We start from the raw sequence: 25337 nt of genomic DNA on the forward strand, positions 1-25337 counted from the left end.
TTGATTACGTCCCTGCCCTTTGTACACACCGCCTGTTGCTACTACCAATTGAATGATTTAGTGAGGTCTTCGGACTGGTACACAGCATCGACTCTGTCGTTGCCGATGCTACCGGAAAGATGACCAAACTTGATCATTTAGAGGAAGTAAAAGTCGTAACAGGGTTTCCATAGGTGAACCTGCGGATGGATCATTACCGACTAGACTGCATATCTTTCGATGTGCGTGTCGTGTCGCGCAACACGCTACCTGTACGGCAGTAGCCGTGCGCCGCATGCGGAAGCATGCGTGCTTCTCAAAACTAACTGAAATGTTGTGTGGTACGAGCGCTGAAGCTCTGGAGCGGCTGGCCTGTGGCACCTGGCGCCTAGCGCCGGTTTTGAATGACTTTCGCCCGAATGCCTGTCCGCTCCTGTGTGGAGCCGTTCGACGCCCATCGGCCGTGAGGCTGTTGGACAAAATACTGGAACAGGGGCGGTCAAACGCCTCAGTCCCGCCTATGCAACTGTCTTGAAAGAGAAAGTAGAAACTAAAAAAGATCACCCAGGACGGTGGCTCACTCGTCTCGTGGGTCGACGAAGAACGCTGCAAATTGCGCGTCGACATGTGAACTGCAGGACACATGAACTTCGATGTTTCGAACGCACATTGCGGTCCATGGATTCCGTACCCAGGCCACGTCTGGTTGAGGGTTGGCTACGTATACCGAAGCGCGAGGCGTTTGTCCCGCTTCAGAGACCTGGGAGTGCCGTGGCCACATGTGAGGCCGGCCGCGTCTCCTTAAACTTCCGATGCGCCCCCATCGCATGTTGGTTCGCATTCCGGTAATGTCTCGGTAGCGTGCACAGCCGGCTGGCGGTGTGGCGTGCGACACATCGTAGAACGACCTCAGAGCAGGCGAGACTACCCGCTAAATTTAAGGATATTACTAAGCAGAGGGAAAAAAACTATCTAGGATTCCTCCAGTAGAGGCGAGCGAACAGGGAAGAATCCAGCACCGACCCCATGTGGCATGTGGCATGTGGTGTTTGGGAGGGTTTACTACCCCGACGCCTCGCGCTGAGCCCAAGTCCGACTTGAATGAGGCCATGGCCTGTAGGGGGTGCCAGGCCCGTAGCGGCCGGTGCGAGCGTCGGCGGGACGTGTCCTTCGAGTTGGGTTGCTTGAGAGTGCAGCTCCAAGTGGGTGGTAAACTCCATCTGAGACTAAATATGACCACGAGACCGATAGCGAGCAAGTACCGTGAAGGAAAGTTGAAAAGTACGTGAAACCGTTTTGGGGTAAACGGGAGAAGTCCGAATAGTCGAGTGGGTGAAATTCACGCCCATCCGGCCACTGGCGCCCGCCCTCGGCAGTTGGGAATACGCGCCCATGCGGAGCAATCCGCGGCGGGGTCGTGTCCAGTTGTCTTTCCACTCGCTGCGGTGTGGGGCCATTCCGGTGTGCGGTGGGCCTCACTTCCCCCTAGCAGGACTTCGCCGCCCATTGGGTGCCGGCCTACAGCCCGGGTGCGCAACGTGCCCTTCTGCTGGCCTCCGTTCGCGTCTGTTGGGCAGAGCCCCGGTGTTCTGGCTGGCAGCTCGGCTGTATATCTGGAGGAGTCGATTAGCCCTTTGGGCGCTCGGGCTACCGGCAAGCGCGCGCGGTTCTTCCTGCAAAGGACCCACCTGCCCTGGCACTGGACCTGCGCCGCTGTTGGCTCGGGATGCTCTTGGGCGGAATAATCGCTCTCGTTACAGGCGCTTCAGCTTTGGACAATTTCACGACCCGTCTTGAAACACGGGACAAGAAGTCTAACATGTGCGCAAGTCATTGGTCTGTACAAAACCTAAAGGCGTAATGAAAGTGAAGGTCTCGCCTTGCGCGGGCCGAGGCAGGATGGGGCTTCCCCGCCTTTCACGGGGTTGCAGCCTTCGCACTCACGGGTGTTTCGTCCTCATTGCGAGGTGAGGTGGACCTAGAGTGTACATGTTGGGACCCAAAAGATGGTGAACTATGCCTGTCCAGGACTAAGTCAGAGGAAATCCCTGATGGTAGTCTGTAGCGGTTCTGACGTGCAAATCGATCGTCGGAGCTGGGTATAGGGGCGAAAGACTAATCGAACCATCTAGTAGCTGGTCCTCTCCGAAGTTTCCCTTAGGATAGCTGGTGCTCGTACGAGTCTTATCTGGTAAAGTGAATGATTACAGGCCTTGGGGCCGAAACGACCTCAACCTATTCTCAAACTTTAAATGGGTGAGATCTCTGGCTTGCTTGACATGCTGAAGCCGCGAGCAAACGACTCGGATAGGAGTGCCAAGTGGGCCACTTTTGGTAAGCTGAACTGGCGCTGTGTGATGAACCAAAAGCCGAGTTAAGGCGCCCGAATCGACGCTCATGGGAAACCATGAAAGGCGTTGGTTGCTTAAGACAGCAGGATGATGGCCATGGAAGTCGAAATCTGCTAAGGAGTGTGTAACAACTCACCTGCCAAAGCAACTAGCCCTGAAAATGGATGGCGCTGAAGCGTCGTGCCTATACTCGGCCGTCAGTCTGGCAGTCATGGCCGGTCCTTGCGGCCGGCCGCGAAGCCCTGTCGAGTAGGAGGGTCGCGGCGGTGGGCGTAGAAGTGTCTTGACGTCAGCCTGCCTGGAGCCGCCGTCGGTGCAGATCTTGGTGGTAGTAGCAAATACTCCAGCGAGGCCTGGAGGACTGACACAGAGAAGGGATTCATGTGAACAGCCACTGCACACGAGTCAGTCGATCCTTAGCCCTATGTTGATCCGATGTTGATGGGGGCCGTCATAGCATGACGCACTTTGTGCTGGCCCCCATTGGGCGAAAGGGGATCTGGTTCCTATTCCGGAACCCGGCAGCGGAACCGATACAAGTCGGGCCCCTCTTTTAGAGATCCTCCTCCGGGGAACCCAAAAGGACCCAGAAACGCCCTCGGGAGATTGGGGTAGAGTTTTCTTTTCTGCATGAGCGTTCGAGTTCCCTGGAATCCTCTAGCAGGGACGTAGTGTTTAGAACACGAAGAGCACCACAGTTGCGGCGGTGTTCCCATCTTCCCGTCGGACCTTGAAAATCCGGGAGAGGGCCACGTGGAGGTGTCGCGCCAGTTCATACCCTTATCCGCAGCAGGTCTCCAAGATGAAGAGACTCTAGTCGATAGAATAATGTAGGTAAGGGAAGTCGGCAAATTGAGTCTGTAACGTTGGGATAAGGATTGGCTCTGAGGATTGGGGCATGTCAGGCTTGGTCGGGAAGTGTGTTAGCGCTAACGTGCTGGGCCTGGGCGATGTGAGTGCCGTAGGGGTGCCAGTAAGTGCGGGCGTGTAGCGCGGGAGTGGTCTGCTCTCGCCATTGGTCGGCCTCGTACTGGCTGGCGGTGCAGGATGCGCGCACCTGCGCCCCGTTCGCGCCCCAATGCTTCAACCTGCGTGTGGGATCTGAGCTCGGTCCCATGCCTAGGCCTCCCATGGATCTTCCTTGCTGGTAGAATGCGTCCTCCTTAGCGTGTCCTAAGGGAGCGCGCGGGTGTGCAGATCTTCTTCGGCCGCCATTCAACGATCAGCTCAGAACTGGCACAGACTGTGTGATTCCGACTATCTAATTAAAGCAAAGCATTGCGATGGCCCTAGCTGGTTTTGACGCAATGTGATTTCTGCCCAGTGCTCTGACTGTAAACGTGAAGAAATTCAAGCAAGCGCGGGTAAACGGCGGGATTAACTATAACTCTCTTGCTGGAATGCTTTATTGAATACGTCGATCGGTGCTACAAGAGTGGTATCCCATATGCCAAAATCCCACTGTCCCTATACATGAGCTCCAGCTGTCTCATACTATGGGCCCTCAAGCTGTGCGGGCTCTCGGTTGGCGAAAGGCAGTGTGGGGAAGGATGCGTCTCAAACAGCCTCTCCTTCTCAAGTGCTCTTACCTGCCTTCTTGAGGTGGAGCTGTTAAGCCTTTGGTCAACTGTAGGGTAGGGTCGCGACAGTGTGCTGAACAACTGGTACACTGGTTCTGATGGCTGCATTTGCTGTGGTGGGATCCTGCCCCAAGTCGGTGAAGGCCACTCGCCTTATCTTGGATTCCAAGGCATGATCTGCCAAGCTGGGGTGTGGTGACATGTCCGCAGTCAGGTTAGATGGGTCCAGACCTCTGAACGTCTGGGGGACCGGCCCAGCACCTGAGTAGGACTGGGGCCTTGGCCTTTGGTGGGAAACTGGCCTAGTAGGGGCGAAGGACGGAGGGTGAATCTGCTCTCCCTGATTGCAGGTGGCATTCGCCGATAAGGGAGCGGGTGAAAACTGTGGTGGTGTGGCTAGTGTGCTGTACCCTCGGCGTGCTAAACCTGGCAGCTCAGTTATTGATAGCTCTTGGTCAAGGGGTGTTACTGGTGATCAAGCTGCATATAGCCTCCCCCCATGCCAGAGAGGCCGGTGTGGGGCAAGAGACAGGCCTTCATTTTTTCACTCTCTAATTATTCAACAATGGCTGAAAATCAAGACAGTGTTAATGCGTTAGGTACTGGTGAAGTATCGAGCCTCGAGAATATATCTGTCGCTGAGTGGCACGCGAAATTCCTAAGAATACTGGATATGAGCATTAAAAATGGAGAGATAAGCAATTATGCTATCAATCATATTAGGGACTTTGTAGCCAACTGAGCAATCGCCCACTCTCAGTTAGAGGGTAGGGTAACTGAACTAGAAAAGGAAAATGAAAGACTCAGAGGTTAACCGGCCCGGACTTATGCTGCGGTTCCAAGAGCTCCAGTGGCTAAGGCACCGACAACGAAAGAAACTATACAGGGAACTTAAAAAAAGTTACTCCTACAGTTTTCATAAAACCTAAACTGGGCGATGACATTAAGGCTGTTAAGTCAGCATTTGAGAAGTGCATTGATCCGAAGAAGGATAAGATAAACATAAACAACGTTCGTACTGCAAAGAACGTGCTGATAGTAGAAACGGCCTCAAAAGAGGACTGTCAAAAGATACTAAACAATGAACAATTAAGTAACAAAGTGAAGTGTGAATCTCCACGCAAGTCGACCTTTGATGTGTCTGTATGATGTACCGACATTCATGACAACAGACAATGTGGTTGACGCAATATATACACAAAATTTTGATGTGAACATGTCAAGAGGAGAATTTGACGAATAGTTCAAGTTACACTTCAAAGTAGGTCCACGTGATAAGTTAACAGTACACCACGTGGTAGAAATCTCGCCAAAATTTATGGAAATTACTAATGAGAGTGGGTCGGTTGTATGTTGGCTACTCTGCATTGAACATAAAACATTACCTGGCGGTGCCACGATGCACCAAGTGCCAGGACATAAATCATACTAATAAGTATTGTACGCAACCCGATGTCATATGCGGCCACTGTGGTGTGTCTGGGCATATTAAGAAAGGCTGTCCTAATAAGGACAAAGCAGCAGTATGTGTACCATGCACAAGTCGAGGCCGTAAGTGTGGTGGACCTAAAGATTGTCCAACCCACAAGATATTCTTACATAGACTTATACAAAGAACAGATTACGGAGATGTTTAAAATGGTACAAGTAAACGAAAAGCGCGGCCAGATGGTTGCGCATGAGCTAAGGAAACTAGTGGAACAAGAACAAATAGATGTTCTTCTGATACAAGAACCGAACTCCTGTGCGGGTCGAGTCCCTGGCTTTCCTGCAACAGCACAAGTGATTTCCTCGGGTGGCAACCCCACGAGTGCAATTGTAATATTGAACAAAACTTTAAAAACTACGATATTAAGTCAATTCTGTACCGAGCATATTACGGATGTACAACTCAATTTGTTGTCTTACAGTATGTACGTTGTTAACGTCTACTGCCAATTCAGACATGACATCAAGATTTATCTTGATCAGTTGCATTGGATACTAAGAGTTTTAGCCAGGCAGGCTATAATTGTAGTTCTAGATTCCAATGCTAAGTCCCCTCTATCGCACAGTGATGTACAGGACGGTAGGGGTGCGGAGATTGTTGATTTGATAATGGAAATGCACAAGCATGTGCTAAACTTGCCTGGGAACCCCCCAACCCACTCAGGGAGGGCCGGAGTAACGTCAAGTATCGATGTCACACTTGCAAGCGAGAGTACAGCACCCCACGTCCATAACTGGCAAGTAAGAGAACACTTGACTGTCAGTGATCATAACTGTATAACATTTTAAATAGCGACAACCATCGCGGATGTGCCAGGCGAGTGGGTGGAACGGTTTAATTATGCTCAGACAGACTGGGACCGACTCGTGCAGGTGTTCAGTCCTCCAGAGTTTGGAGAGGACATAGGAAACATTGATGAAGCTGTGGAGGAGCTTTTGAGCTGATCGGTGTGTGGTCCCATTTTCTGGGATATCAACATGGAACCATTGTTGAACGTCCTGCAGGGAAATACTGCCGTTCTGTGTGTCGTTGCTTATGTGGATGATCTCAAAATTGTAGTGGAAGGTGACACTCGCAATGTGATTGAAGATCGATCACTACTGGCTATTGGATTGTTAACAAACTGGTGTGAGAATACTAAAATGTCTATTGCACCTCAAAAATCACTATATATGCTCTTAAAAGGCAAGTTAAGTAGGGACCCAACAGTCAGAATTAATGGCCAGGCGGTGTCGTGACAGAGATATGCCCGTTACCTAGGGGTATATCTAGATGAGAATTGGAGTTTCATTCCGCATATTGAGCAAATAACGACAGTCTTTAGCTCTGTTCAATAAGATATTATCAATTGGACAAAAAAGATTTCATTTGCCATCAAAAGCAATAAATATCTATCATAACAGTATATTGGCACCAATAGTAGCGCACGCATGCAGTGTGTGGGCCTACAGGTTATCTCAGGTGTGGCCTGCCCCTGCTGTCAGGCGAATACTGAGGAACGTTCTGTTGAGATGCATTGGAGCATTCAACACAAGTCCAACACATGCACTGTTGGTAATTATGGGTCTATGTCCACTAGACCCGATAATAAGGCAGCACGCAGCCTCCTACTGGCTGTGCAAACAGAACATCGACATGGCACAAAATATAATGCGCACTCCTCTGGGAAGCGTCAAATCTATTCGAGAAAAAATGCTTGACATTTGGCAGGACGAATGGGATGGGTCCAGTACAGGCCGTAGTGCCCATGGGTTTCTACCCACAGTAACGGAAAGACTAAGGAACAAGACATTGAAGCCCTCACAGGGCCTAGTTCACTTCCTTACAGGCCACGGTCCCCATCCCACGTACTTGCATAAAATAGGGAATAGGGCAACACCGGAGTGTGACTGTGGTGCCCACGAAGGATCGCCAGAACACACAGTGTTTGAGTGTCCAATATACGAACAGGCTGTCTCAGTTGAGAGACAGCTTCTGCAGACAAGGAATATAAATGATATATTGACAAATGGCGAATTGTTTAGCAATCTCGCAAAATTGGGGAATAAAATCTATGGGGAGGACCAGCGAACCGACGTTGGGAGAGAGTAAATGCGCTTCAGATCTAATGCACAATTGTAAATATGTAAATACTACGTTTGATTAAGTCTTTGAATTGTAGTAGCTAGTAATTGTAGTTAGATCAATATGGTGGAGAGGGGAAATAAATCATTAGTATAAATGGAGTGGTTTCTTCTAGTTGTAGCGGCCTGCCTCCATGCGGCTAGGGTCGGGCAACTCTCTGGGAAGCTTCCAGAGAGGCTAAGAGGCCAATCATTCATATATAGTACAATGTTGCTTAATAAATAGATAGTGTGCATGCATTAATAAATCACCTCTGTAGTACTAATAGCAGAGATAGTTAGTTTCAATACATTCACTCAAAAGTGTCAGAAAGTGGGTAATGCATGTTTCATAAATTTGGAAAAAAAATTGTCCCTATCTACTATCTAGCGAAACCACTACCAAGGGATCGGGCTTGGATAAATTAGTGGGGAAAGAAGACTCTGTTGAGCTTGACTCTAGTCTGGCACTGTGAAGTGACATGAGAGGTGTAGCATAAGTGGTAGATGGCAACATCGCCGGTCAAACACCACTACTTTCATTGTTTCTTTACTTACTCGGTTAGCCGGAGCGCGTGCGTCGTGGTATAATAACCCCGCGTCACGGTGTTCTCGAGCCAAGCGTGTTAGGGTTGCGTTCGCGCCTCGGCTCCGTGTCCGTGCGCTATAGCATGCAGTGCGTGTGGGTACAAGCCTGCGCGTGCCGTGCGTCTCGTGTGCGTCGGCACGTCCGCGTGTACGGCGCAGTTTACTCCCTCGCGTGATCTGATTCGAGGACACTGCCAGGTGGGGAGTTTGACTGGGGCGGTACATTTTACAAAGAATAACGCAGGTGTCCTTAAGCCAGCTCAGCGAGGACAGAAAACTCGCATAGTGCAAAAGGGCAAAAGCTGGCTCGATCCCGATGTTCAATATGCATAGGGACTGCGAAAGTATGGCCTATTGATTACTTTGGCTTGTAGAGATTCCAGCAAGGGGTGTCAGAAACGTTACCACACAGATAACTGGCTTGTGGTGGCCAAGCGTTTATAGCGACTTCGCTTTTTGATCCTTCGATGTTGGCTCTTCCTATCATTGCGAAGCAGAATTCGCAAAGCGTTGGATTGTTAACCCACTAATAGAGAATGTGAGCTGAGTTTATACCGTCATGAGACAGGTATGTTTTACCCTACTGATGATCGTGTAGTTGCGATAGTAATCCTGCTCAGTACGAGAGGAACCGCAGGTTCGGACATTAGTTTCACACACTCGGCCGAGCGGCCGGTGGTGCGAAGCTACCATCTGTGGGATTAAGCCTGAACGCCTCTAAGGCCGAATCCTGTCTAATCACTGTGGCAACGATATTGCTAAGGAGTCCCGAGGATCGAAAGGCTCGAAAACACGTGACTACTAAGCACGGTCGAGCCACGTGGCGCCCCACCATACAGGCCCAACTTGTTTGCCGGACGGGGCACTCGGGCGGCGCTGTCTGGGATCTGTTCCCAGCACCGCCCTGCCTCTACCGGTCGACCATGGGTGTCTATATTGCGATGTCGGGACTCGGAATCATCTGCAGACGACTTAGCTACCGGGCGGGGTGTTGTACTCGGTAGAGCAGTTGCCACACTGCGATCTGTTGAGTTTCAGCCCTAGCTTCGGGGATCCGTCTTGTCGCGAGACGAGACCCCCGCGGCAAGGCGCCAGGAGCACGTGTGCCCTCTTGCTTATATTTTGTGTTTCATACCTCTGGGCGTATCGGTTTGTGCGGTCGCACCGCACCAATGGCGCTGCATTGGGTGCGGCGGGCTTAGGCATATCGGTTTGTGGGTTTGTGGGATCCTTGCCACTGGAGAGGGCGCTGCGACGGGTGCCGCCTCCGTACGCGCGGGAGCGGTGGGGCAGGCGGCGGCGGCCGGGCGTGGATGGGTGCCAGACGGGCGGTGTCGGCCCACTGGTCGGAGCGTTGCATGGAGGCAGCGGTGTCGGGTGGGTGCCCGTCAGGCAATGGTGCGTTTTCGTCATCCCCAGAGACGTGTGGTAACATAGCGTACACCACAGTTCGTTGAACTAAAATACCTGTCCACCATGAATGTGAAATAAAATATAATAACACATGATGTTTTGTAAGAAAATACACTTGGGATAGGGTGTGTCGTTGGCAAGTCCACAGGGCGGTTAGTTTCTGTGGTGATAAGTCTGTAGGCGACCGATGTGTGTGTATAGTTACGCAAGAAACGTAATAGTAAGGAAACGCAGTATTGTAGGGACGTAAACGAAATCACAGAAGACATAAACTAGACACAGATAAATAAGGATATAAATAAATAAACCAAGTAGGTAACAGCAATAAATAAATGACATATAAATAAAGAGATAATGGCCGCATGACACCGACGTATGTTACATAGACGACGCATTAGCGCGCGCCCTCTCGTAGTCACAACATCAACGTCCACAATAAACATCCCAAAAACGGACGATACCGCCATCTGTGAAATACCCACGCTAATCACTTGTCTCTTTCGTGACGACACCATACTGCCATCTATCGGACTCTGACGCAACGACTTTTTTTTTGTTTTTACTTTATTGTGATTTTAACACCTCAACAATCAGGTAGGCTGGCAGCGGCATACAGCGCCGCTCTTCGGCCAGAGGATACTCAAAGAGAAGAAACACTGAAAAGACACATAAGTTACAGAACGGTGGGCAATAAAACAGTAGACACAGAAAGACAAACACGAAGCCGTTCACACTCGACGATAATCCACACTACAAACTGTTGATACGACGCACAAACACTGAAGAAGACGATGGCACTGGTGAACGATGGAGTGTGACGGTGAAACACTGAACACTAAACATGACGGCACACACGAAACACTGATGGTGCTGATCTCCGGCGCGCGAATGTCCGCTGAGCGTGTGCGAGTCCGGGGACATGCCAAGAGGAGAACAGGGGTGAGATGGGGGAGAGGGGAGAAAAAGGATGCCAATGGCTGAGGAGACGGGTGCAGGAAGAGAGGGACAGGGGAGGGGAGGCCCAGGGGAGGAGGGGGGAGAAAGGAAGGAGGGAGTGAAAAGGGAGAGAAGGGAGGGAGGGTGCCCAGAGGAGCAAGCACAGGAGGAGGGTGGGAGGATCACAGCTGGCAGGAGGGGTATATGGAGGGGCCGAGGGCATCATCAGGGAGGGGGAGCTGGCGGAAGCCACCTTGGGAGAGGGTAAGGAGGGTGGAGAGATGGATACCGGGTGGGACGAGCGAATACAGGCGCGGCAGCGGGCGGGGGTGGGAGAGGATCGGGGAGCCGAGTGGGTGAGGAGGATCGAGTTTACGGATGGTGTACAGGATCCATATCCTTTCAAGGAAATGGAGGAGGTGGGGGAAGGGGATGAGATCGTGTAGGATCCGCGTCGGGGAGGGGAGACGGATGCGATAGGCGAGGCGGAGAGCATGACGTTCAAGGATTTGGAGGGATTTATAAAAGGTAGGGGGGGGGGGCGGAGATACAAGCCGGATGGGCATAACAAAGGATAGGGCGGATGAGGGATTTATAGGTGTGGAGGATAGTGGAGGGGTCCAGACCCCACGTACGGCCCGAGAGGAGCTTGAGGAGACCGAGTCGGGAGCGTGCCTTGGCTTGGATTGACCAGAGGTGGGGAGTACAGGAGAGGCGGCGGTCGAGGGTGACGCCAAGGTACTTAAGGGTGGGAGTGAGGGCGATAGGACGGCCATAGATGGTGATGTAGAAATCAAGGCGACGGAAGGAAGGGGTGGTTTTGCCTACAATGATCGCCTGGGTTTTGGAGGGATTGATCTTGAGCAACCACTGGTTGCACCAAGCAGTGAACCGGTCAAGATGGGATTGGAGAAGGTGTTGGGAGCGCTGTAGGGTGGGGGCAAAGGCAAGGAAGGCAGTGTCATAGGCAAACTGGAGAAGGTGGATGGGTGGTGACAGCGGCGGCATGTCCGCCGTGTACAAAAGGTACAGAAGGGGGGAGAGGACAGAGCCTTGGGGCACACCGGCAGAGGGGAAAAAGGTGTAGGAATCGGAGTTTTGGATGGTGACATAGGAAGGACGGCGGGAGAGAAAGGAGCCGATCAGACGGACGTAGTTAAGAGGAAGGGCGAAGGTTTGGAGCTTGAAGAGGAGACCGGAATGCCATACACGGTCATAAGCACGTTCGAGGTCCAGGGAGAGGAAGAGACGCAACGACATCAGCAAAAGCCATTTATGAGAATGTGACGAAACTACTTTCACATGCAGCCCAGAAACGATACCTCCATCGATAGGAATCCTACGAAACTGCGCCCACCATACTGCAGAAACACAGTATCTCCATCTGTCCAAATATGACGAAACCACATGCTATACCTCCATCTACCAGAATCTGATAACACTACGTCTAGCACACAATACCGCCATGTGTTAGTCTCTTGAAACATCACCTCCTCCACTTCGCCTCCAACGACGATACCGCCATCTATGAGACGCCAAGCCGACTATGACGTCACTGACGCCCATAGTGCCCATTTTACGACCCTAGGCAAAAAGCCTGCACCGTCTCTCCACCACAGGTGCCCCAAATCCAGTGGCCTTGCCATAAAAGTGGTCGACCTACAATCACTCCACTCGCACCCGTGCATACGCCACCCCCACCGCCCAACTCGCAACTCCAGCGGATGAATGGCGGACTATTCCCGCACTCCTAAGCTGCAGTCCATCCCTTTATCTTACATTTAATGAAGAGTGATATCAGATCTCCAGCAGTAATCCGGAAGGATACCGCCCTTCGATTGGCCTTTCGGTTCTAATCGAAGCGATAGGTGTATTGCAGGTGCCAGCCACCCTGAAGCGGTCCAGCCAGCAGCCAGAGGCGGTTCCAGCCAGCAGCCTGCAGCCTGCGTCCCAGCAGCCAGCAGCCAGCAGCGGTTCCTGTCAGCAGGCTGTGGCCAGCGTCCAGCGGCCAGCAGCGGTTCCTGCCTAACAGCCGGCATCCAGTAGCGGTCTACGCCAGCAGCCAGCAGCGTCCCCGCCAGCAGCACGCAGCGGTCCTCGCCTGTGCCAGATACAGCCACCGGCTACCATCCAGCTTCCCTTAGCTGTCGCAGTCACCAGCGGTCGCAGCCAGTGGCCAGCAGTGGTCCTCGCTGCCCTCTCCATCTGCCAGCAGCAGTAGCAGCAGCAGCAGAGGCGTCCCCACCAGCCAGTCAGCCGGGTCGCCCCCTCCCCCAGCGGCAGCAGAGTGGGGATTAGGCCTCAGTCTACTTCGTCTTTCTCCATCCCGTTCTCCTCTGTCTCTCTCGTCGTCCTGCCCGTCTCTCATTTGCTCCTTTGTCTAGTACTGTGCTTTTTCCCCCTTATCATAATGTCAACCCCCACCACCTCTTCTACAGCCACCACCACTGCCATTATATACACCTCCACCTCCACTGCTGCCACCACTATCACGTGGTGTGCCGCTTCACTCTCCCCTCTGTCCATCCCCCCAATCCTCACTCCCTCCTCGCCCTCCCTCTTTGTCGCCCCATCCCCGGCTCCTCCCTCCCGTGCCTCCTCTCATCCCTTCCCTCCACTCCCTCCCTCTGCTCCTTCCGTTTCTGCGGCTCCCGCCAGGGTGGTCGCCCGGCGGGCTACGGCCCACGCTCCACTCTCCCCATCACCTTCATCGTCCTCGTCATCGTCTTCACCATCGCCTTCACCATCGCCCTCACCATCTCCGGCGCTGACTCCAACCCCGGAACCTGCCACTTCCCGCCACATTCCAGTTGTCCCATCCCCCACACCTCCTCCACCGCCGTCAAGCGCCCCAGTGGCACACCTGCCCCCTCTGCTCCCAAAAAGGCTCCGCCTCGTCCCCCTTTCCCCACCCCTGACGCCCTGCCCCCTCCTCCTCCTCCTCTACCCCCTCCTCCTACCGCTACCTCCTCTCTCATCCTGATCCCTCCCTCCTTGAAGCCCAGAACCTTCCTTCGCCAGAATTGTCCTGGTGCCCCCATCTCCCTCCTCACTCCTCGCCGAGATTCGGTACTCACTTCCTTCCCCAGCCCTACCCTCCACACAGACCTCCTTTCCCGCATCCCTGTCACCTGCCTTGGCCCTCATGCCTCCCTCACCCCTGCTCCTTCCCCACCTCCCTCCCGCCAACCCCAACCCCCGCGTTGCCCACCGACCATCACCACCGTGATCACTCGGCTCAGTCAGGTGATCACGGAGGAGGAGGTGTTGGCAGAACTTCAGGCCCATCCCCATCTGGAGATGCGTGCGGTTCGCCGCATCCACAACACTGCCAGCCCTACCCGCATTATGCGGGTTTTTTCTGAGCACGCCCCCTCCACAGACCGTCTCCTGAAGTAGGGTGCCCTCCTTTTTAACCAGCGTTATAAAGTTCCCCTCCTCAATCCCTCCGCTGCCAAAGGTGCTTGTGGTATAATGCGCACCCAACATCTGAGTGCCGCGAGGACCCCACCTGCCCACACTGTAGGCAAGCCCACTTTTTACGGCAGTGCCCCAATCTCCAGTGCCCCCCTCCTGTAATACCTGTAACCTCCGTCATCCCACCTACTCCGAGAAGTGTAAGGCCCAACGCCCTCCTACCACTCCTGAACTCACCGTTCCTGTCCGCCCTCTGGACGCCCCCACCCCTCCCGGCAACTCCCTTCGCCCACCCCCTACCGCTGAGGACATCATCAGATTCCTCACCATTGTCCTGCAGAATGTTCATCCTTTTCAGCGCCCGCACACCCTCCAACAGATCTCCCTCGCCGCCCGTTCCGTTTTCCAACTCAAAATGTACGCCACCTACTCCAACAACCAGGCCCATTCACCTTCTCTCGTCTTGACACCCTCGTTTAAATCCCTGTCATGGCGCGGCAGCACTGTATTCTTTTCAACAACATCCGCTCCCTTCCGCCAACAAGAACATCTTCCTGCACACCCTTGCCAACCACCCCGAAGACGTCTTCCTCCTCAATGAAACCTTCCTGCAACCCCACCACACCGTCCACACTATGCCCTACCTCCTCCACCGCTCCAATAATCCCCTCCCAATTGCGCATGGCGGAGTTGCCATTGGGCACCATCGCCAGATCCCCGTTTGGCTCCAACCTCTCCTTCCCGACCCAACCAAACACCTGATTCTTAGTCTCTTCTTCCCCGGCCTTACTGTTACCTGTGCCACCATCTATGTCCGCCCCAACGCCCCTATTCCCTTCGATTTCCTCTCCCACATCGACTGTACCTTCTCCTCCTACGTGATCGCCGCCGACCTCAACATCCATAGACGTTCCGCTGCACAGTTACGGCGGTGGCATCGGTTCCTCTCCTCCCTTCAAGGCGACCTCATTCCCATCCCCCAGCACACCCGTCCCGAATCCAACTCCACTCCCGATGTTATTTTCTCCTCCCCCAACCTCCTTGGCCGCATAACGGTGGATGTCCTGAAGCCTGTTGATAGCGACCATCTCCCTGTCCTCCTCACCGTTTCAGACGGTCGTAGCCGTGCTCCGTCCCTCGTCATGACCCTCCCCCTAAGTACGTCCATGACTATTCCCGTGCCAACTGGAATGTCTACCGGGATACCCTCTCCACCCAGGTCGATAGCCACCACCTCACCTACCACCACCCCGATGATGTTACCCATGCCGCCTCCTTTCTCCAGCAGACCTTGTCTGAGGCTGTGGAGGCCCACATCCCTACTGTCGCCATCCACCCCCACCGTTCTACCTTACCCCCACAGGCCGTCCTCCTCCTCCGTGAAACCCGCCGTCTCTACCGTGCCTTCCTCCGCATGCGTGACCCGGACACACTACGACACCACCGGCAACTCCAGCGACACATTCGTAATTTTCTCGCGGCTAAGAAACGCCGGGACTGGCGACAGACATGCACCCGTTTAACTGCTACTCTACCTATAAACTCGTCCAAGTTCTGGTCACCCTTCCGTCGCCTTATCGGAACTAAACCCTCCCCCTACTATCCTCTTCTCCATGATGATCACCCTTTCCCTGACACCCTTAGTAAGGCCAATCACTTTGCCTCCTACCTCTCCGATGTATTTTCCATCCCCAATGATCCCCAGTTCGATTACTCCCTCTTCCCGGATATCCGCGATCGAACTGACACCTCTGTCCCTCCCCTCGCTCCTGGTTTCCAGTACTTGGACAACATTGCACACACGGAACTCAATGCCCCTATCACTACACAGGATCTCATTGCTACACTCCGCACAAAACGCAACAACGCTCCTGGACACGGTCGTGTCACCTACCGCCACCTTCGTGAAGCTCCTGTCTCTTTCCTCCCCACCCTTGCCAGGCTCTACAATGTAGTCCTGTCCACCGGTTACTACTCCGCCCTATGGAAAACCTACCACATCCTCATGTTCCTTAAACCTGACAAACCGCCGTCCGACATCTCCTCCTACCATCCCACCAGCCTTACCTTGGTCTTCAGCAAGGTCATGGAATCTATCCTCACCTGACACATCCACCATCATCTCCGCCAGCACCGCCTCCTTCCCGTTACGCAGTTTGGCTTTCGGCTGTCCTTCTCTTCCGACGACCTTCTCCTTCACCTCAGTCATCTGCTGTCTTAACAGCTTAATTCCAGTTGCTCCGCCATCTTCCCCTCCCTGGACCTCGAACGTGCTTATGACCGAGTCTGGCATTCTGGTCTCCTCTTGAAGCTCGAAACCTTCGCCCTTCTCATTAACTACGTCCGTCTGATCGGCTCCTTTCTCTCCCGCCGTCCTTCCTATGTCACCATCCATAACACAGATTCCTACACCTTTTTCCCCCTCTGCCGGTGTGCCCCAAGGCTCCATCCTCTCCCCCCTTCTGTACCTTTTGTACACGGCGGACATGCCGCCGCCGTCACCTCCCGTCCACCTTCTCCATTTTTGCCGATGAAAACCGCCTTCCTTGCCCTTGCCCCCACCCTGCAGCGCTCCCAACACCTTCTCCAATCCCATCTTGACCGGTTCACCACTTGGTGCAACCAGTGGTTGCTAAAGGTCAATCCCTCCAAAACCCAGGCGACCATTGTAGGCAAAACCACCCATTCTTTCCGCCTCCTTGATTTCTATCTCACCATCTATGGCCGTCCTATCGCCCTCACTCCCACCCTTAAGTACCTTGGCGTCACTCTCGACCGCCGCCTCTCCTGGACTCCCCACCTCCGGACAATCCAAGCCAAGGCGCGCTCCCAACTCAGTCTCCTTAAGCTCCTCTCAGCCTGTACGTGGGGTCTGGGCACCTCCACCATCCTTCACACCTATAAATCCCTCATCCGCCCGATCCTTTGTTATGCCCATCCGGCTTGGATCTCTGCCCCCCCCCTACCTATTATAAATCAATCCAAATCCTTGAACGTCATGCTCTCCTCCTCGCCTATCGCATCCGTCTCCCCTCCCCCACGCGGATCCTGTACGATCTCATCCCCTTCCCCCACCTCCTCCTTTACCTTGAAAGGATACGGATCCTGTACATCACCCGTAAACTCGATCCTCCTCACCCGCTCGTCTCCCCGATTCTCTCCCACCCCCGCCCACTGCCGCGCCTGTATTCCCACGTCCCAACCGGTCTCCATCTCTCAACCCTCCTTACCCTCTTCCAAGTTGACTTCCACCAGCTCCCCCTCCCTGATGATGTCCTCCTCCCCTCCATCTACCCCTCCTATCAACTTTGACCCTGCCCCCCACTTCTGGTGTCCTTTCCTTTCGGCACCCTCCCTCCTTTCTCTTCCCTTCCCTTCTCTTTCCTTTTCCCCCGTCCCCTCCCTCCACCCCTCTTCTCCCGGGCTTCCCCTCCCCTTCCTACCTCCCTTATTTCCCCAACCCGTGGCATCTCTGCTCCCCCCTCTCGCTCTCCCACTCCCCTGCGTCCTCCTCCTCTCTTGGCAGGACCCCGGACTCGCACACGCACAGTGAACATTCGTGCGCCAGAGGTCATCGCTATTAGTGTCTCGTGTGTGTGCCTTCGTTTGTGTTTAGTGTTTGTTCGCCGAAACGCCGCCACTGTTCACGTGTACCATCGCCATCATCCCTGTTTTGTGCGCCGTGTCAACTAGCGTCAGTGACGTTTTCTCGTCAGGCGTGAACGGCTCCGTGTTTCTTGTTTTTTGGTGTCTACATTGTTTTGCCCGCCATTTTGAATGTATTCTCTGTATCCCCTTTATTTATTATTTATTGTAAATCTCAAGGCTGAAGAGCGGCGTACTCAGCTGCTGACAGCCCGCCTTGTGTAAGGTGATAAAAATCACAATAAAGAAAAAAAAAGAGTGATATCAGGCACGCTCCTGACTCAGTCTCCTTAAGCTCCTCTCCGGCCGTACGTGGGGTCTGGACCCCTCCACCATCCGCCACACCTATAAATCCCTCATCCGCCCTATCCTTTGTTATGCCCATTGGGCTTGGATCTCTGCCCCCCTTACCTTTTATAAATCCCTCCAAACCCTTGAACGCCATGCTCTCCACCTCGCCTATCGCATCCATCTCCCCTCCCCCACGCGGATCCTGTACGATATCATCCCCTTCCCCCACCTCCTCCTTTTCCTTGAAAGGATACAGATCCTGTACACCTCCCGTAAACTCGAACCTCCTCACCCGCTCGTCTCCCCGATCCTCTCCCACCCCTGCCCGCTGCCATGCCTGTATTCCCACATCCCACCCGGTCTCCATCTCTCAACCCTCCATACCCTCTCCCAAGGTGGCTTCCACCAGCTCCCCCTCCCAGATGATGTCCTCCACACCTCCATCTACCCCTCCAGTCAACTTTGACCCTGCTACCCCCCCACTTTCGGTGTCCCTTCCTTTAGGCACCCTCCCTCCCTTCTCTTCCCTTCCCTTCTCTTTCCTTTTCCCTCATCTCCTCCCTCCACCCCTCTTCCCCATGGCTTCCTTTCCCCTTACTCCCTCCCCCTATCTCCCCTGCCCATGGCGTCTCTGCTATCCCTTCTCGCTCTCCCACTCCCCTTCCTCCTACTCCTTTCTTGGCAGGTCCCCGGACTCGCACACACACAGTGAACATTCACACGCTGGAGGTGATCGCCGTCAGTGTCTTGTGTGTGTGCCTTCGTTTGTGTTTAGTGTTTGTTCGCCGTCACGTCGCCACTGTTCACGTGTACCACCGCCATCATCCACGTTTTGTGCACCGTGTCAACTAGTGTCAGTGTTGTTTTCTCGTTAGGCGTGAACGGCTCAGTGTTTTTTGTTTTTTAGTGTCTACATTGTTTTGCCCGCTGTTTTGCTTGTATTCTCTGTGCCACCTCTATTTGTCACTTATTGTAAATCCCAAGGCTGAAGAGCGGCGTACTCAGCTGCTGCAGCCCACCTTGTGTAAGGTGATAAAAATCACAATAAAGAAAAAAAAAAGAGTGATATCCCATATGCCAAAATCCCGCTGTCCCTATACGTGACGGCCCCTATCCCACATACCTGCATAACATAGGGAAAAGGCCCACACCGTAGTGTGACTGTTGTGCTAACGAAGGATCGCCAGAACACAGGCTGTCTCAGTGGAGAGGCAGCTTCTGCAAACAAGAAATGTTAATGAAATATTGACAAAAAGCGAATTGTTCAGCAATTTCGCAAAATTGGTGAATAAAATCTCAAGGGAGGCCCAGCGAGCCTACCTTGGGAGAGAGTAAAGGCGCTTCAGATCTAATGCGCAATTGTAAATATGTAAATACTACGTTTGTTTTAAGTCCTTGATTCATAGTAGCTAGTAGTTGTAGTTAGATCAGTATCGTGGTGGGGGGAATAAAAGAGTAGTATAAATGGAGTGGTTTCTCTAGTAGTAGCGGCCCGCCCACACTTGGCTAGGGTTGGGCAACTCTCTGGCAGGATTCCATAGAGGCTAAGAGGCCGATCATTCACATATAGCAAAAGCTACTTAATAAATAGGTATTGCGCATGCATTAACAAACCACTTCTGTAATACTAATAGCAGACATAGTGTTAATACACCCACTAAAAGTGTTAGAAAGTGGGTTATGTATGTTTCATAAATTTGGGATTAAAAAAAAATTTGATTGGTCCCTGTACATGCTCTAAGTTGGTGCATACAATGTGAAGCCCTGAAGCCCGCTTCACCCAGACATTCTATCACACAGTACACTCTGCCTGTAACAGACACAGCCACAACACTAAAGCACCAGCATGGAACAACATCCAGTGCATCCACATAACACCATCCAAATTATGACAACCAGAACATGACGTCCACTAATAAGACAGAATATCCCACTCCACCCACAAGCAACATTGCTCAGATCAGCCAACAACACCCACACATGTCCTACACAGTGGTGGACCCAACATCAACACAATACCTTGTGCCACAAGACAAACAATACCAGGAATTAAAGACACGAGTATGCCACTCCCCTGCTAAAGGCATAGAACTGGTGCACAGCCTGACATGAGCCAAACGTGCTCCTGACTTGACATATCTGACGCTACTTGAGGCAGCCACCCACTATCCTCACTATGAACGAACCCTGGCCCCATACACCAACCATTACCCCAAGTTGTGCCTTAACCTAACCCAAGTTGTGCCTTAACCTAACCCAAGTTATGAATTAACCTAACCTACATGTGTCTTAACCTAACCCAAGTTGTGCCTTATCCTAACCCACGTTGTGCCTTAACCTAGCACAAGTTGTGTCTTAACCTAACCCACTTTGTGCCTTCACCTAACCCACATTGTACCTTAACCTAATCCACATTGTGCCCTAACCTAACCCATGTTGTGCCCTAACCTGCCCTGTAATTGTAATACGGATCGCTAATGTAGTGTTGCCTAACAGCAACCCTCCAACATAGTTCGCTACCTGCACTGTACGGTGTCCTGGGTATCGCTCCATGTTACGGTGCGTACCCCCACGTCAACCCCTTGTGAGTGTTGATTGCTTTGCAGATGCTCACACTGTCCACTGTAATATGTACTGCAGCTGGACGTATATTGCCCTCCTGCCTTCTCAAGCTGGTCGGTCAGGATTTTGCGTGTTCAATGAACTTCGCAACTATTCACTGGCATTCGCATGCCGATGCACTCAGTGTACGTTGTGGTACGGCCTGTGTCCACTGTCCGCTGATTTCATACTCCTAACCCACACTCTGTACTGAACATCAGTCTTTACATACTGAGTGACACACCGTGGCACATGTGTGACCATACTATGGCTGCTCCCAACAATGGTGAACCACATGGTCCATATGTTATGCATGATGCTACTTGTCTCATCTGTCCATTACAGCTAGATTGCACTGTGGTATGCCGTAGAGACGTGCGGGAGGAATGGATGAATGCATAGCGTGTTGCCCTGGATGGGGATCAGTGTGAGCTGTCTGTTGATGTAGTGACGCGTGTATTCCGATTTAGTCATATTTTCTCACACAACGTGATACCATGGTGCACCGCATTCCACATCTGCGACATGTTACAGATGCTGGTCGACAGTCGGTCACGCAATGGACATCGCATACGTACCTGGACCACCTTCCACGTGTTCTCTCGTCATGCACACTTCGTTGCGCGTAGGTGGGCTGGTGTAGATTGTCGTGACACATAACATACAGGCATGCAAGAATTGTTGAATTTACAAATGGAGACGGACGTCTACGTTTACCGCCGAAGATACACAAATGAAATGGAAATCCGTTGTTGCGCGGTTGTTCACGCTGGAGGTTAATCGGTGATAGCGACGATCGGTACAGCTACTAACTGGTTGTTTCATCGATACCTGTCATACCCACGAACGCGAATGGGCATGTGGGTATGAAGCGATACGCGACGGTGGCTGGGTGGGAGGAGGCCCGGCCGTTGATGGGGGCGCCGCCCAGCGTGCTGGCCGCTAGCTGTGTGGGCGCACACGCTACAGCCGGCTGTTGGGGGCGCCCAGTGGCAGGCGCGCCGGCCGACGGACGCAGCAGGCGGCGCAGCTGCGCGCCAGAGCACCCTGCGCTCGGCGCCGTGCCGTCAAAGTCGGATCACCCTAGCCCGGTGCGCAGTGCGGTGGACATCTGCAGTGTGCTGGTCCGATTGAGGACTGTGTGTGTTGAGGATGCGCCGCCGCCCGGCACTCGGCGCCGCGACGTCGCCTGCTGCTCGTTCGCCCCGGCGGTTTTCGCTGGTGGTTTGTATCACAGCTGTGCAGACGTGTTGGCACGTGCGCTGTGCTGGGAGAGTTCACTTCGGCACCCAAGTGGGGCTTTGCCCTTATGTGGCGCTGGCGTTGGAGCTGCCCAGTCACCGTTGGTGGCCGCATGTTCTCCCGCCGGCGACGCCACGACAGCACGCTCCCGGGCCTCTGTCGGCAGCGGCAAGCTCAGTTCGGAGCCCAGGTGATGGTACTGAAAGCGTCTACTCGCCTGACTCTGGGTGATTGCGCCTCTCTCGAACCTGACCAAGTACTTAGGACGGGACGTGGAAGGTCTGCCCCCTGCATCTTGTTTCAGATGGCCCCAACAGAAGGAATAGTACAGGTAGCGGTCCTCCCACTGAAGGTGCTGCGCCAATTTTTCTGCAACCATCTGACGCCGCCAGTCCGGATTGAGTCATCTTGCCTGCGTTTCACTGCCACGAGTGCTGTCAGACCTTTGGCACCAAGACTGGTCTTAGTGTCCACCGCCGCAGGGCCCATCCTGATGCAGTGAATGCAGAGGTTAACATCTTGAGGAGGAAGGCCAGGTGGTCTAGCAAAGAACTTCTACGCCTGGCCCATGCTGAAGCAGTGCTGACACTCGGTTCCTGAACCAAGAGTTAGTGAAGACCTTCCTGCACCACTCACTTGTATGTATCAAGTGTCAGCGTCAAGCCAGAGCCTAAAGGAAACAGGTTGCTGAGTTCGTCTCTACCCTCTCAGCTATTGCGGAGTGACCACGCTCATCAGTTTCCACTGCATTGACTGCTGGGATATCCACAACTTCTACGATCTCACCTTCAGCGGAGGATCCGGTCGACCAGGTTGTCCGGTCGATTCTAGCAGCCTTGCCACCATCAGGTCCAAAGTATCACTCAATAGACCAAATCCTGGCGCTGGGACGAACTGCATCAAAGCCTGTCATCATGGGCATGTTGCTACCTGCCCTTGATGCCATAGATAGTAAGGAGGTGTCCCACAACCCTGTCGCCCCGAAGCAGATGTCCCAGCCACCAGAGCTTAATGAGCCCGGCGTATGTGGGAGTATTCCATCTGCCAGTGCGCCTTCTCCAAGAATGCGGCGCGGTGCATTAATGGCCTTCTAGACGGTACACTCCTTCATCAACCACCAGGTATTCCTGGTTTGGGTGATTTCTGGAAGGACCTTTTTACCCGGCATCCATCTGGCTGGGTAGATCATCTAGATTGTCGGCTGCTATCGTCCCACACCGAGGTGCTCTTTGGACAGCTTTGGGCACCCATCACATTGGAGGACATCGTTGCAGCACTCACACCTCGTTGCTCTGCCACGGGCCCTGATGGACTCACAACTTTCCAGCTTTGCTGTCTACCCTGTGAGGTCCTGCTGAAAGTGTTAAATCTTTTCCTTCTGACCCGCCGCCTCCCGTCCTGACTCCTTCTAGCCTGTACCTCCCTGCTGCCCAAGAAGGCCGTCCCAGCATCCCCCACTGACTTACACCTGATCACGGTCTGCTCAGTTCTCGCCAGGGTCTTCCATAAAATCCTGGCGGGTCGGCTGATGCGGACCTCTGTGTTGGATGGGCGTCAGTGGGCCTTCCTTCCTCAGGATGGGATGCTGCACAATTCCTTCTTGTTGGATCTGGCGATGACTCAGACCAGGGTGAGCTGTAGTTCCGTCTATGTCGCTTCCCTGGATGTGTCCAAGGCATTCGACTCTCTGGACCACGGTGCCCTGAGGGCTCATGGTCTGCCTGAGGAATTCATTGGATACATTCTGGGATTCTGTGAGGATGGAGCAACAGTGATCTGTGGTCCAGGGAAGTGACTGGGTCCAGTGCGGCCTTCGAGGGACGTTCGGCAGCGTGACCCTCTTTCCCCTATCCTGTTTAACCTTTCTTTGGACCTCATGCTTGCTAGCATCCCAGATCATGTTGGTGCGAACATCATGGGACGACATCTTAACGCTGCCACCTTCGCCGACGACCTCTTGCTGTTCACTGAGACAAAGGGAGGGCTCCAGGACCTAATTGATGTATCTACATCTGCTCTTGGGGACCTGGATCTCCAAGTCAATCCTGGAAAGTGCTGTACTCTCGCTCTCGCGGCCTCTGGTCGCGAGAAGAAAATTAAAGTCGATGCCACCACGACCTTCAGGGCAGGATATACCATCATTCCTGCCCTGACAGTTGAGAGCACTTTCCAGTATCTTGGTCTGGAGTTCTCTACCAGTGGATGTAGCCTTTTCCACCCAAGCCTCGGCGGGAGGTCGAGTGACAGCTAAGCGTCTTGTCCAGGACACCACTGAAACCACAAAAACGCCTTCACGCCCTCAGAACGGTCGTCTTGCCAGGGATCCACCATGGCCGGGCTCTCTCTACGACCCACTTTGGGGCTCTCTCAGCAGTGGAAATTGCCATCCGCACAGCTCTCAGATCTTGGCTGTGCCTGCCAGCGGACATCCCTGTTGCATACTTCCATGCCCCTGTTCCATTTGGGGGATTGGGAGTGCCATCAGCTCGCTGGCTTGGTCCTCTGCTGCGACGGAATGGGCTCGCCAACATGCGAGCTCTGGGAGACCTATCAGATGGGCCGACAGAAGACATTCTGGGGCGTGAAATTGGGAGGCTGGAGCAACAGCTATGGTGGAACGACGGAGCCATTCGGACAAGCAACCAGCTTGGCCGGATGTGGGCAGGACGACTGCATTCGTCGGTGGACGGCGCTGCCCTGAAAAAGTCTGCCTGAACACCAGAGCAACATATCTGGGTGGATAACCCCCGGCGCTATATCAGTGGCCGCGAGTATATCGCCTGCCTACGTACCAGAATCAATGCCCTCCCAACACATGCGAGGCTGCTTTGTGGTCGTTCTGGTGAAACTAACTGCCGGGCAGGCTGCGTCGCCAAGGAAACTGTCAACCACGTTGTCCAGCATTGCTTTAGGACTCACGACGCCTGCATTAAGCGAGATCATGCCTTGACAACTTACATTGCGCAAGGCCTTCGTCGCCTAGGCTTTGACGTCCATCTTGAGCCTCACCTCAGAACATCAGAGGGCCTAAAGAAGCCGGTCATCGTGGCAGTTCGTGGCGATGCAGCCAACATTGTCGACGCCTAACTCGTGGGTGTTAACTTGGACGTCGACCAATGTCAGCAGGAGAAAGTCGCGGCCTACGACAGGGAAGCCGTCCACCAGGTTGTTAGAGGTCTACACCCAGCAGTCCAGCATGTTACCACCACCTCGGCGACCATCTCATGGAGGGGAGTGTGGTCACCTGCCTCTGCACGCGATCTGCGAAGGCTGGGCTTCCAAGACCAATATTTTGCAGCCATGTCCTCGCAGATCCTCATTGGGACTGTTATGGCGGTAAGACGAATCGAAACGATGACTGCCACTACGCGCACAATGCACCGGACTGGTGTCGGATGAGGGCGCAATATATGTTTCGTTGCGCTGCTGCCTGGCGCCTATCTGTGGCACAAACGCCACTTTATTCGTGTATTTTTCCTGTCATGTCTAGTGTATGTTATGTCTGTGTCATTTGTAAACCCATACGGGTAATTTTCTGTTTTGTATGTTCACATACATGGATAAAGACGGCTATTTATAGCCAAATGCCTCGTCGTATAATTAGTGACGCGCATGAATGTATTAACGAGATTCCCGCTGTCCCTATCCCATCTTTGGCAATATGGCAGCCATGTTGGTATTCTTGTTCAAGTGCTCTGTGCTA

General features: G+C 53.3%; 1 pseudogene; it reads left to right on the forward strand.

Moving 5' to 3' along the window:
* Window positions 1-883: 883 nt before the first annotated feature.
* Window positions 884-9147, forward strand: LOC126475649 (large subunit ribosomal RNA; annotated as a pseudogene).
* The last annotated feature ends 16190 nt before the right edge of the window (window positions 9148-25337 follow it).

This window comes from Schistocerca serialis, chromosome 4 (genome assembly GCF_023864345.2).
Source record: "Schistocerca serialis cubense isolate TAMUIC-IGC-003099 chromosome 4, iqSchSeri2.2, whole genome shotgun sequence".
Classification (NCBI taxonomy): Eukaryota; Metazoa; Arthropoda; class Insecta; order Orthoptera; family Acrididae; genus Schistocerca; species Schistocerca serialis.